Source organism: Pteropus alecto, unplaced genomic scaffold, assembly GCF_000325575.1.
Source record: "Pteropus alecto unplaced genomic scaffold, ASM32557v1 scaffold38, whole genome shotgun sequence".
NCBI classification, from domain to species: Eukaryota; Metazoa; Chordata; class Mammalia; order Chiroptera; family Pteropodidae; genus Pteropus; species Pteropus alecto.
Window position 1 is genome coordinate 7,431,132 of NW_006442512.1, and position 12,341 is coordinate 7,443,472.

At 30.9% G+C, this 12,341-nt stretch overlaps 1 pseudogene; it reads left to right on the plus strand.

The window, feature by feature from the left end:
• Nucleotides 1-11,033: 11,033 nt before the first annotated feature.
• LOC112471710 lies at nt 11,034-11,149 on the plus strand (annotated as a pseudogene).
• The last annotated feature ends 1,192 nt before the right edge of the window (nt 11,150-12,341 follow it).

Consider the following 12,341-nt stretch of genomic DNA (forward strand, 5'->3'; position numbering starts at 1 on the left):
TTACTCAGCATGCCCCAAACCAGTAATCATATGGTGGAAAACCAAGAAAAAAAAACTAACAGTAGAAATAGCACACACGTATGCCACATGAAGTCATTAGACAAAATTTTAAAGAAAACAAAGAAATATATGGAGGAAAGATAAAAAAATATTAATTTTATTTTAAAATAAATTCTAAGCAAAAGAGAGGAAAGAGAGATAAGAATGGGATAGAAACATTAAGGAAATAATGAACAAAGATTATCCAATATGGAAGAAAGACACTAATCATGGATTTAAATATCTCCATATACTCAAAGAATGAAAAACACAAAAGTGGCTCAAATAGAAAAAAAAATAATATAAGATAAATAGACTAAATACTCGAAATGAGAGGTTAAGATATGAGAATTCATTAAAAGAAATTAATGATCAAAAGCAAAATTCAATATAGTCAACTAATATTATTTGACAAGGGAGCCCAAAATACTCGATGGAGAAAGAATAGTCTTTTTAATAAGTGGTGCTGAGAAAGCTGAATATTCACATGCAAAAGAATGAAATGACACCCTATCTTACACCACTCACAAAATTTATCTTAAAATTAGTTAAAGACATAAAACTCTTAGAAGAAAACTTTAGAAAGAAGCTCCTTGACATTGGTCTTGGCAATACATATTTCAGATTTGCTGCCAAATGCATAAGCTACAAAAGTAAAAATAAATAAGTGGGACTACATCAGATAAAAAGCTCTACCCAGCAAAAGAAACAATCAACAGAATGAAAATGCAGCCTAAGGAATGAGAGAAAATACTTACAAATCTGATAAAGGATAATATTCAAAATATGTAAGGAACTCATACAACTCAATAGCAAAGAAGAAAAACAAACAATCCAATTAAAAAATGGGCAGAGGACTTGAAATAGACATTTGTCCAAAGAGACATACAGCCAACAGGGGCATGAAAAGATATTCGACATCATTAACCATCAGGGAAATGCAAATCAAAACCACAATGAGCTGTTTATTACTCACACCTGTTAGAATGGCTATTTTAAAAAAGACCAGAGATAACAAGTGTTGGTGAGGATGTAGAGAAAAGGGAATTTTATGTGCTATTGGTGGGGATGTAAATTGTTCAGCCACTAAGGAAGTATGGAGTTTCCTCAAAAATTAAAAATAGAACTACCATATGGTCTAGCAATCCTACTACTGGGTATACAACCAAAGGAAATGAAATCGGGATCTCAAAAAGGTATCTGCACTCCTATGTTCACTATAGCATAATTCACAATGGCCAAGATGTGGAAACAAACTAAGTGTCCATCTGTGGATGAATAGATAAAGAAGATGTGGTATATAGGTACAGTGGAATATTATGCAGACATAAAAAGGAGGAAAATCCTGCCATTTGCAACAACATGGATGGATCTTAAGGGCATTATGTAAGTGACACAAGTCAGACAGAGAAAAACATATGATGTGATCTAACTTATATGTAGAATCTTTATAAAAGAGCCAAAGCCATGGAAACAGAAAATAGAATCATGGTTACCAGGAGGCGCGGGGTAGGGGAAATGGGGAGATGTTGGTTAACAGGTACAAATTTCCAGTTATAAGATGAATAAATTCTGGGGATATAATATCCAGCAAAGTGACTATAGTTAACAATACTGTATTATATACTTGAAAGTTTCTAAGAGAGTAGGTCTTAAATGTTCTCACCACACAGAAAAAAATTATAATTATGTTAAAAGATAAATGTTAACTAATCTATAGTGGTAATTATTTTATAATATATCATTGTATCCAACCATCACACTGTACAGTTTAAATTTATACAGTGTTATATGTAATTTATATCTCAATAAAGCTAAGGAAAAAATCCAACTGCATTTTGCTTACATGTGTAAAGACAAAGAAAGACTGAAAGTAAAACATTGAAAAAACCTATACCATGCCAACAATCAACCAGAGAATGTTTTGGTAACTATGTATATGAGACAAAAAAGATTTTAAGTAAAAGATCTTTAGTCAAGGTATACAGATATTTCATAGGGATGAAGAATTAGTACAATAGGAATATATAATAATAAAAATCTTTATACCAAATAAAATGGCTTAAATATAGACACTAAAATAGAAATATTTTTATTAACTTAGGGTGAGATTTAATATACTTCTCTCAATAAATGACAGAATAAGTAAACAAAGCTCTTGTACTGATTTTAGAAATTAGAACAATAAAATTGTTTCATCTAATTACACTGCACCTTAAATACAAAATTTAAAATATGCATTCTTTTCAACTACACAAAATGAACTCAAGCTAATTCGAAAATCAAAATCAACAAAAAATTGATTTGAATCCTTCTAGTTTTCCATTCACTTTAATCACAAAGCATCATAATAGTAAGAGATGCCCTAAGGAATGTCTTGTACTCTAGACATATCATCTCTACCTACACTGTGGAGTAGCAATCCAATCTTTTTCTGATAATCAGAGTTCATTACCCCAGGCAGCAAAGAGGAAAGAGTATGTCCGGACACAGCTTGAAAGCTGTCATCTTCAGGCCAGTGAGAGAGGTCTCAAAAGAAACTAAACCTGCTGCCATTTTAATATTGGACTTCTAGACTCCAAGATTATGAGAAAACAAATTTCCATTGTTTAAGTCTCTAAGTCTTTGATATTTTGTTATGGTAGCCCTAGAAAATGAATACAGATTTTGGTACCGGCTCTAATGGAAAAACTAGACAACATGCAAGAATTGATGAGTAATGTAAGCAGAGGAATGAGTACAGCATAGAGGATGTACTCAGTAATATTGTAATGGCTATGTGTAGAGCCAGATGGGTGATAGAATCATTGGGGAGATCATTTTATAAACTATATAATTGTCTAACCAATGTACTTTGTACTTGAAAATAATAATAAATTTAAAAAAAAGAAAAAGAAATAATCATAAAGAGTTACCATGGTGCTCATTTCTTTAATTACATAAATGTTGAATAACTATAGTGTATACCTGAAACTAATTTAATATTATGTGTTTGTTTGTTATGTTTTAATAAAAATCTTTTTTAAAAATTAGAAAAGGTAAAATAGCCATTTATTCATTCTTTAATATTACCACAATGCTAATTTATTTTCAAGTGAACTAAGCATATTGATAGATTTGTTATATGACTTTGGATTAAAACTGGTGTTTGAAGAGTAAAAAAATAATAATCATAAAGAAATGCTTGAATTTAAAGAAAAAAACAAGGTCAGAGAAATTAAGAATGCCTTTAATTGGCTTATCAGTAGACTGGGGCACAGAATTAGTAAGCTTGAAGATATGTCAATAGAAACTTCCAAAATAAACAATGAAAAGAGAAAAATGAATGAAAAAAAAATGCAGCAGACCATCCAAGAACTGTGGAACAATTACAGAAGGTATAGGTAATGGGAATACCAGAAGGAGAAAAAAGATCAAATGAAGTAGAAGAAATATTTAAGTAATAATGGCTGAGGACATTTCAAAACTAATGAGAAGCACCAAACCGAGATCAGAAAGGTCAGAGAAAATAAGCAGAATAAATACCAAAAAAAATCTGCATCTAGAAATATCATATTAAAACTTCAGAAAACCAAAGTCAAAGAATCTTGAAAAAAGTCAAATGGGTTAAGGAGAACAAAAACCTTATCTATAAAGGAATAATGTAAATATGTACAGGACGCCAAAGGAACATAGGAGTCAACTGACAGAGTTCTCAATGGCCCAAACTGAAACAATTTGGGCGACAAAATATATTATGTAGTATTGGATTATTACTCAAGTATAAAATAAATTTCATAAGCCTCTATCAATATAAATGATTAAATAAATAAATAAACAAACAAACAAATAAATAAATAAATAGGAGATGATAGATAAATCTTTTGTGCAGAAGACTCCCAAACAATTTATATGGATACTCTTCTCTCAAGGGGATAGAACACAACTTTCTACTCTTCATATGTGGGCTGCACATATGACTTCTTTTAAAAGAATATAGTATGAAAAGTGGAGAAGAAAGAAGTAATTTTATACAGAGGTAACCTGATAAACATTACTCTAGTCATGTGATCAATGTTAACATCTGCAATGATGTAATAAGAAAGACACTTTATCTCTATGGCTTCCTCACAAACCCCATAACCCCAGTGTAATCATGAAAAAAAATCAGACAAATTCCAACTGAGGGATCTCCTATGAAATACCTGGCCAGTCTCTCAAAAATGCACAAGGTCATCAAAGTCAAGGAAAAGTTGAAAACTGTCACAGCCAGTAGGAGCATAATAAAACATGGCAATGATAATAAACCATGGCAATGAGATATAATATAGTATTCTGGATGAGATTTTAGAAGGGAAACACATTAGTTAAAAGCTAATGATATCTGAATAAATTGCAGACTTATTTAATAATACTTTTTAATATATTAATAATTAAAAATAATTCTTGCAAGATTGTTCAAGAAAAAAGAACACAAATTACCAAAAGAAGAATAAAAATATAGCATAACTACAAATATTTCAAATATTTAAAAGATATTATTTATAACTATATATCAATAAATTTGCCCATGTAGATGAAATCAACAAATTCTTTAAAACTGACCAAAATCTGACCAAGAAGACATGGAAATTCCAATTCTATTGAGGAGATTGAATCAGTTATTAAAACATAACATTCAATTCTAGGCTTTTAAAATCCCCACTTGGAAAGATAATAGGGAAATAGTTGTGTCATATATATGTTAAAATATTTTCACTGAAATGCTTTTTATATGTTAAGGGCTAATCTAAACTAATATATTCTTACAACATTAATTGCCTATTCATATCTTAGGAGAAAAGATGATTAAATTTATTTTCTCAGCTCATAAAGAGAGCTATCTCTTTCTCTTTTTATAAACTCTCTAATCCCATAATGATAGTCCTACCCTTGTGATCTTTTCTAAATAAATCTAATCATCTCCTAAAGCCACATCTCCAAATACCATCTCATTGAAAGCTAGGGTTTTAACATGTGAATTTTGGGGTACACAAAAATTAAGCCCATCGCAGCCACACAGAATCCCAAAGCACTTGATAAATAATGGTCAAGAAGGAGCATTAGGAAAGGGAGTGGGAGGTAGGAGGAACACTTCACAAGTTCACTACTAATGGTCTGTTAGGCTGTTCAAGAATCATTTGCTTATATTCTAAACTTTAATCATCTCCTGTTTAGAAAGAAAAAGTACAGCTTGCTGCCAACATTAATTTAATTATGCATAAACATGCTCTTTAAGGCTAAAGCAAATCTGGTTTTCAATGTAAAAATAAAATATAAAAACTTGCAGTTATTTTTAAATAGATCTTGTCTCTAATCCTAATGTAACAGAAATGTGTAAATAAATCGAATTTATCAAATGAATCTTTGGCTAACAACTGTTTGAGAAAGATGTTAACATCACGCGTAAGAATGCTTTGTTTTCTAGGATCTGACATTTTCAGAGATCAAGAATTACTATATTTTGTAAATGGAAATACCACTTCTAAAAACAGAGTGCTACCAATAGAATGCTGTTATTTGTTTCCAAAGGCTATTGATGAAGTAGATTGAAGTGAAAATAATAATAAAAGCAAAATATTTCATGGCAAATTTGGGGGGCAAAGTTAGGATTATAATCCGCAAGTTATCTCAGGGTAAATGCTGTAGCCCCAAGCACCGCTGGCGAGTACTCTCTGGGGCAAATGGGAAATGGGTTAACAGTCACTTTAGCCGTTTACATAATTATTAAGGATAAATGTGGTTCAATAAAAATTTATCCTACTATAATTTAGGAATTTACACATTACATATGTGGGAGCTGAATCCTAGTGAGCATATATGAAAATGTGTAGCAACATACCTGTGCAAAAAATTAAAAAATGAAAAAACCTTTACTGAGTTGAATTCTGTAATGTGCAGGGTTTACCTTCCTTGATCCTTTCTTGGAAACAGAAATTTTAATGTAACAATAAATTAATATTCACACAATTCAAATATGCAAAGCATAATAATACTTGGAGGGTTTTTTTAAGTAGAATTTTATGAGGAAAAAAGCCATTCCATTTATGAACTTTCAATTTATTCTTATTAATATATATATATGTATACACATACACACACACACACATATATCTCCATAGTCTACCTTTAAGGTTCTGCTTATAACCTTCTTTGGTTCTGCTTGATCCATGACAACTAATCTGAGACTGTCAACGATACTGTCTTTGGAATGTAAAGATCTTTTCACAGTCTTTCATAATATTTTCACAAATTTTCCCAATGACTCCCTTTTGCCATCAGAATAAAGTTAATATTTCTTAGCATGCAAACGTGCTAAGATCATGAAGTTTTAGGACTAAGTTTTTGCCTACCTTTATTGTATTTCATAGTAGGACTTTGATACACAAATCCCTGTCTCTAGCAACACCACTGCAATGTGTTTCTTTGAACTTGATTTTGTGTTATCTTGCCTCAGTGGCTCAAACTAATTCTGCTGATAAGAATGTCTTGCTTTCTTCCATATTTGTACTTCAGAATGGAAGTTCAAATAGTCTTACATAAAGTTTTAAATTAACTAAATCACAAAGTATATACTTATGTAAGCTTGTTGGAAATGTTTCATTTGTTAAACCAGAGTGTACAATGCTCCAGAAAGCTTCTATTTGCAAATATAATCCACATGATACAAGATAGGCGTGGCTTTACTCTAAGATATCAGCAACCATTTCCTTCTTCAGATATAAATATTAAACAGAAGTGTTTCATGCAAACCACTTGTGTCTTTGGTGCTTAGTCATCTTTAGAATTTGAAAGGCTTCAGAAGGTTTGAGGACATTTGCAAATGCAAAACTACATGCACATTCTTTGAATAGTTGTGACATACGTCAATCATACAAGAGATTACAAAACAACCAAAAGAAGAAACACAGTCCTAAACAATGGAAATCTGATCCAAAAAGGGCACTGAAAAGCCCCAGGATTCAGAGAAACAAGGCATTAATGCCAGTAAATCTATTTAATTAAATCAGTGCATACATATACTCTCTTTTCAATTTGAGATATTAAATATTTCTACTCTTAAAAAACAAACAAACAAAACATTTTTACTTTAGTTCACTGTCATCATTCTTTTCTTATTCAAAATTATATAAGCCTGTCTCCAACTCTTCAAGTCCTACTCATTCTTAAGTAGTTCTTTTCTCTATGGACATCCCAATCTGATGAATTGCCCTCTCCTACGCCACCATCCCAAGAGTCACCTGTATTCTATTTGCTAAACCTAATATATTTTGTTCACTTTTTACCCTCCTTGATTATTCTGCATCCTTTAACACTATTTTCTCTTCTATCTTTCTCAAAATCCTTTTCTCCCTAATCTTCTAAGAGATGCATTGTTGTAATTTTCATTCTTTTTAACTATTATTTCATAACTAATATTATCAATGATATCTCTTTTCACTCCCTGTCTTATTCTTCCAATGTCCTATACTGAATTCTGTTCTTTGCTCTTCTTTTTCATGCATGTACTCTTTTTAAACAATTTCATCTACTTCCATGATCTCAGGTGTATTCTTTAAATATGGCTTTGAAAACTCTGTTTATAATATATGGTTCCTATAACAAACTGCAGTACATTTTCTAGCTAAGCTGAACACTCAATCTCCACATATCTTTTTAACCAACACATCTTAACCCTCTTTCATGTCCCAACACAAATTTCAATTCCTTCATAAAGCCATTCTTAATCAATTCATTTATAATTCAAAAAATCATTAGAGTTTGTTACTGTTAGAAGTTTTATTTCCAATATAATCTTGTCACTGGAAAAAGACGTCATGCATCATGCTAGAAACTTTACAATTTTACAATCAATAATCATTTAACTCCTTATAGCAGCCTCTTCGTGGAAATATATTTTCATTAAACATTTTTAAAATTTAAGCTCATTTCATTAAGTAATTTCCTATTAGTGTTAATTTAATTTAAATTAAGATTCACTTTAGGGAATTTAAATTAAGTTTCACTTTAGGGAATCAAAGAAAAATTTCAGAAGATTACAAACAGAGAAGCGGATTAAAGTGTGAAAACAAATTAACCAATTAAATAATTAAGGAAAAGAAAACAGTTCTAGTAAGAGGATTAATTCAATGTACAAATATGAAGGCCAAGTTTACGATACAATAAAGGTGGTATATATGAACAACACAAAGAGTGAACCATAGAAACACAAATGGAAATTTTATCTTAAAAAATATTTTATATCACTACATAAATTTTATTTTGTAAAAGAGGATGCTTTGTTGAAGTATTTAAAATTTGGGCTTGCAGGACTAGATTTTAGTTTAAACACACACACACATATTTGAATAGATGATGAATTTACATATTATATGTAACTTAGATCAAGTTGATTGATACTGCTGTTCAGATCATCTATATCCTTACTGGCTTTCTGTCGGTTTCAGCCATTATTGGTAATGGACATGCTGGTCTTCAGCTATAACTTTGTGTTTATCTATTTCTCCTTTTAGTTTTATTAGTTTTTCAGAAGCATACACATTTAAAATTGTTATATTTTCTTAGAGAATTGACTCCTTGTCATAGTATACTATCCTTTAAATTCCTGGCAGTATTTCTTGTTTTAAGATCTACATCAGTTGATATTAATATAGCCACTCCATATTTCTTTATTTGATAGAGTTACATTTTTATGTCTTTACTTCCATATTTAGAGTGGTTTCTTATAGATAGCTAATAGTTGAATCTAGCTCTTTCTCTCAATCTGACATTCTCTGTCTTTTAAAAAATTTGTTTAAACATTTATTTTAATGTGATTATTGATATGCTTGGATTTAAGCGTACTGCTTTCTTGTAGTCTTTTATTTGTTTCATTTGTTTATTTTCCTTTTTACACTTTCTTCTGTCGACTTTTGAATTAACTGATTATTTTTTTATTCTATATTTTCTTAACTACTGGCTTATTACTTAAACATTTAAAAAAAAGTTTTTAGAAGAACTTCTTAAGGTTTAAAATATATCTTTAATTAATCAAAGTGTTCCTTCAAATAATATTATATTGCTTCAAAAGTAATATAAAAAACTTATATAATATCCACCCAATTCTTTCCTTGTATCTATTGCACTAATGTCGTCATATAATATACTTTTACAAATGCTTTAAATTCATGGTATATACTTATCATTTAACAAACAATTAATTATCTTTTAAACTGCTATGTTTGGGGAAAAGAAAATCTTAAATTTACATTTATTTTAAGTGATCTTAAATTACTTTTTGTATATTTAAGTTTCTTTCTGGTATCATATTTTTTATGCCTGGAGAATTTCTTTAAACATTTTACATACTACATGTCTGCTGCTAATTTCATTTTTGAAGGATGTTTTCACTAAATGTAGAAATCTGGGTTGACGATTTTACTATTTCATTACTTTAATGTTATCTCATTGATATCTATCTTGTATACTTTCCGATGAGAAGTTCACCGTAATTCTTTTCCTTGTTCCTATGTAGATCATGTCTTTTTCTCTATCTTCAAGATTTTCCTGTTTTTCCCCACAGGAGTTTTAAATATGACATATATGACTTTATTTTGTTTATTTAGGGTTTTTGTTTGTTTGTATATTGGGTACTTTTCTTTGTGTTCTTTGAGCTTTCTACATCTCTGTTTTAAATGTTTTTTTTGTTAAAGTTATGAAATCTGCATTTCTTCAAATATTTTTCTTACCCATTATTTCTCTCTTCTCCTTCTGAGATTCCAATTATGTACATGCTAGTCTTTTGATGTTTTCTCACAAGTGTTGAATGTTGTATTTCTTTTTTCAAATTTTTGCTTTTTGTTTTTTTGTGTGTGTGTTTCAGTTTTGGTCATTTTTATTGAACTTTCATCAAATTCACTGATTTATTTGTCTCACTTAGTCTTCTAATGAACTTATTAAAAACATTCTTCATCTCCATTGTCATTTTTCTCCACCAACTCATATTTCCAACTTGCTGTAAAAATTTCTCATTTGTTCATTCATATTTTTCTACTTTGTCTACCAGAATCTTTAACAATGTAATTACAAGTATTTTAATTTTTCTGTATTATGGATCCAATATCTGGGCCATCTTTTTCATCTGGTTCTGTTTTATTATATATCGTGTGCAAATGTGTGGTGATTTTGGCTGAATGCCAGAATTTGAGATAAATTATAATTGTCTCTGGAACTGGCCATTCCTCTTCTTTTGCTAGTACAAGATTTGGCAAAATTGGCCAATGCCTGTTTTCATATAGACCACCAATTAAGAATATATTTTAGTCTATGGCCATGTTACCCTGAACAAGCCCAATCTGGTCTGATCTTGGAAGCTAAGCAGGATTGGGCCTGGTTATACATTGGATGGGAGACCACCTAGGAAGACTAGGTGCTATAGATGTAAAAAACAAAAAAAAAATAAAAAAAATAAGGGATTGTAAGCTGACAAGGTCCTTGTGACGGATACAATATGTGGCCTACATATATATAGCAGAAGTTTTTTGCTACCTTTAGGTCATTAGTCTGGTGACGGGGAGGAGGGATTAATAAGTCTAGTCAGGAATGGAACTGTTTGGATTTTGTTGTTGATACAGTTACGTTTAGTATACTGCAAGCTTCACATTGCTCTAATATAATTTTATGCTTGTGTGAGGCTGAGTTGCTAGAGGTTGTTCTTTGAAATGTAGATGCTGGGTGTTTGTGTAGTGGAGGGAAGGATGGAGGTAAGGATATTTCTCTTTTATCAATCTACTTCACTCCACTGAAAAAGACTTTTAATAGTTATGGCCCAGAACAATTTCCTGTCCCTCATCCAGTAGTAGAGATGCTATTTTTCTTTTTCTTTTTACTTCTCTAGGCTACAATTAGCCTCTATCTCTGACTTGTGGTTAAGTGGATTTGTTATCCTTCCTGTTAGCCTAATACCCTTGTTCCATGGAATTGAGAAATCCACATGGATCTACAACCATGCTACCCTGAACAAGCCAGACTCCTGAGCTCGGAAGCTAAGCAGGGTTGGGCCTGCTTAGTACTTGGATGGGAGACCACCTGGGAAGACCAGGTGCTGTAGGCATTAAAAAAAATAATAATAAGAGATTGTAAACTGACAAGGTCTTCGAAAACTATGAGGTCAACCAAAGGTTGCCTAGCCTTAAAAAAAAAAAAAAGAAAAAAGAAAAAAAAAAAGAAAGAAACTCACATGGAGGACATCATGCACCAAGCTCTCCTTATTTCCACTGTGAAGGAGAATTTTCTTATTGTTGATCTACCCGAAATCCCGTTTGTAAATGTTTATCAGTATTCTATGTACAAATGCTTGTCTTTTCCCTTTTTGTTTGCAGCACTCAAGGATTCTCTAGACCTCAATAAGACTAGCAAGTTATTAAAAATTTAGCAGAATTCTCTCTTTCTCTCTCTCTCTCTCTTTCTCTCTCTCTCAGTATGGCACTCAATGTCTTTGTTCTCCCATACATGAGCCATTGTTTTCTTCATCATGCCTCTCATTACACTTATAACTTTCTTAGATTTCAGGCTACTTACTTGATATATTATCTCAACTGTCTTATGATGTCAAGAAAGGTTATGATTTTGTAAATTATCCAGCAGTTTGAATGAGTGGTGTCAAAAAAACAATACATGCATATTGTCATCATTTTAGATAGTTCAAGTAAATAACTGAGTGTGAATAAAATAAATTGCATTATTCTATTCATGGAACCCCAAATCAATTAATCCATAAAGAAGTTGGTTCATCATTTTTTGTTTCATGCTAGAATTGCAAACCCGAATGTTTAAACACCTGCTCTGGGGAATTATTTTTTCTTTCCTTAAGGAGAAGGTGAAATAATTTGAAAATAATAAAGATAACAAGTAGTTGCTGATACACACAGTTTTGTCTATTGTGAAGATTCCAACTATGGCTGGAAAATTCATTATCAATGAATATATATATATATATAATGAATGAATACTATGATGCATTAACTATGAACTTCAGATTTATCATTTAATATAGTCTTTAAAACTACCTTGGGAGTTAGATACCATTGTTATTAACATTTTATGCAAAAGAGACTTGAAACATGGAGATGTTATATTATTTGCCCAAGGTCACAGAGTTAATAAGGGTCATAGTCAAATTAAAATATGGATATAATCTAAAGCTCAGTCTCTTAACCATATGCTAAGTGAAGAAAATGAAACCTTAATTATTGACTCCAATATATTTTGAGTAAAAAGTAGACTTCATGTATATATAGTCACTT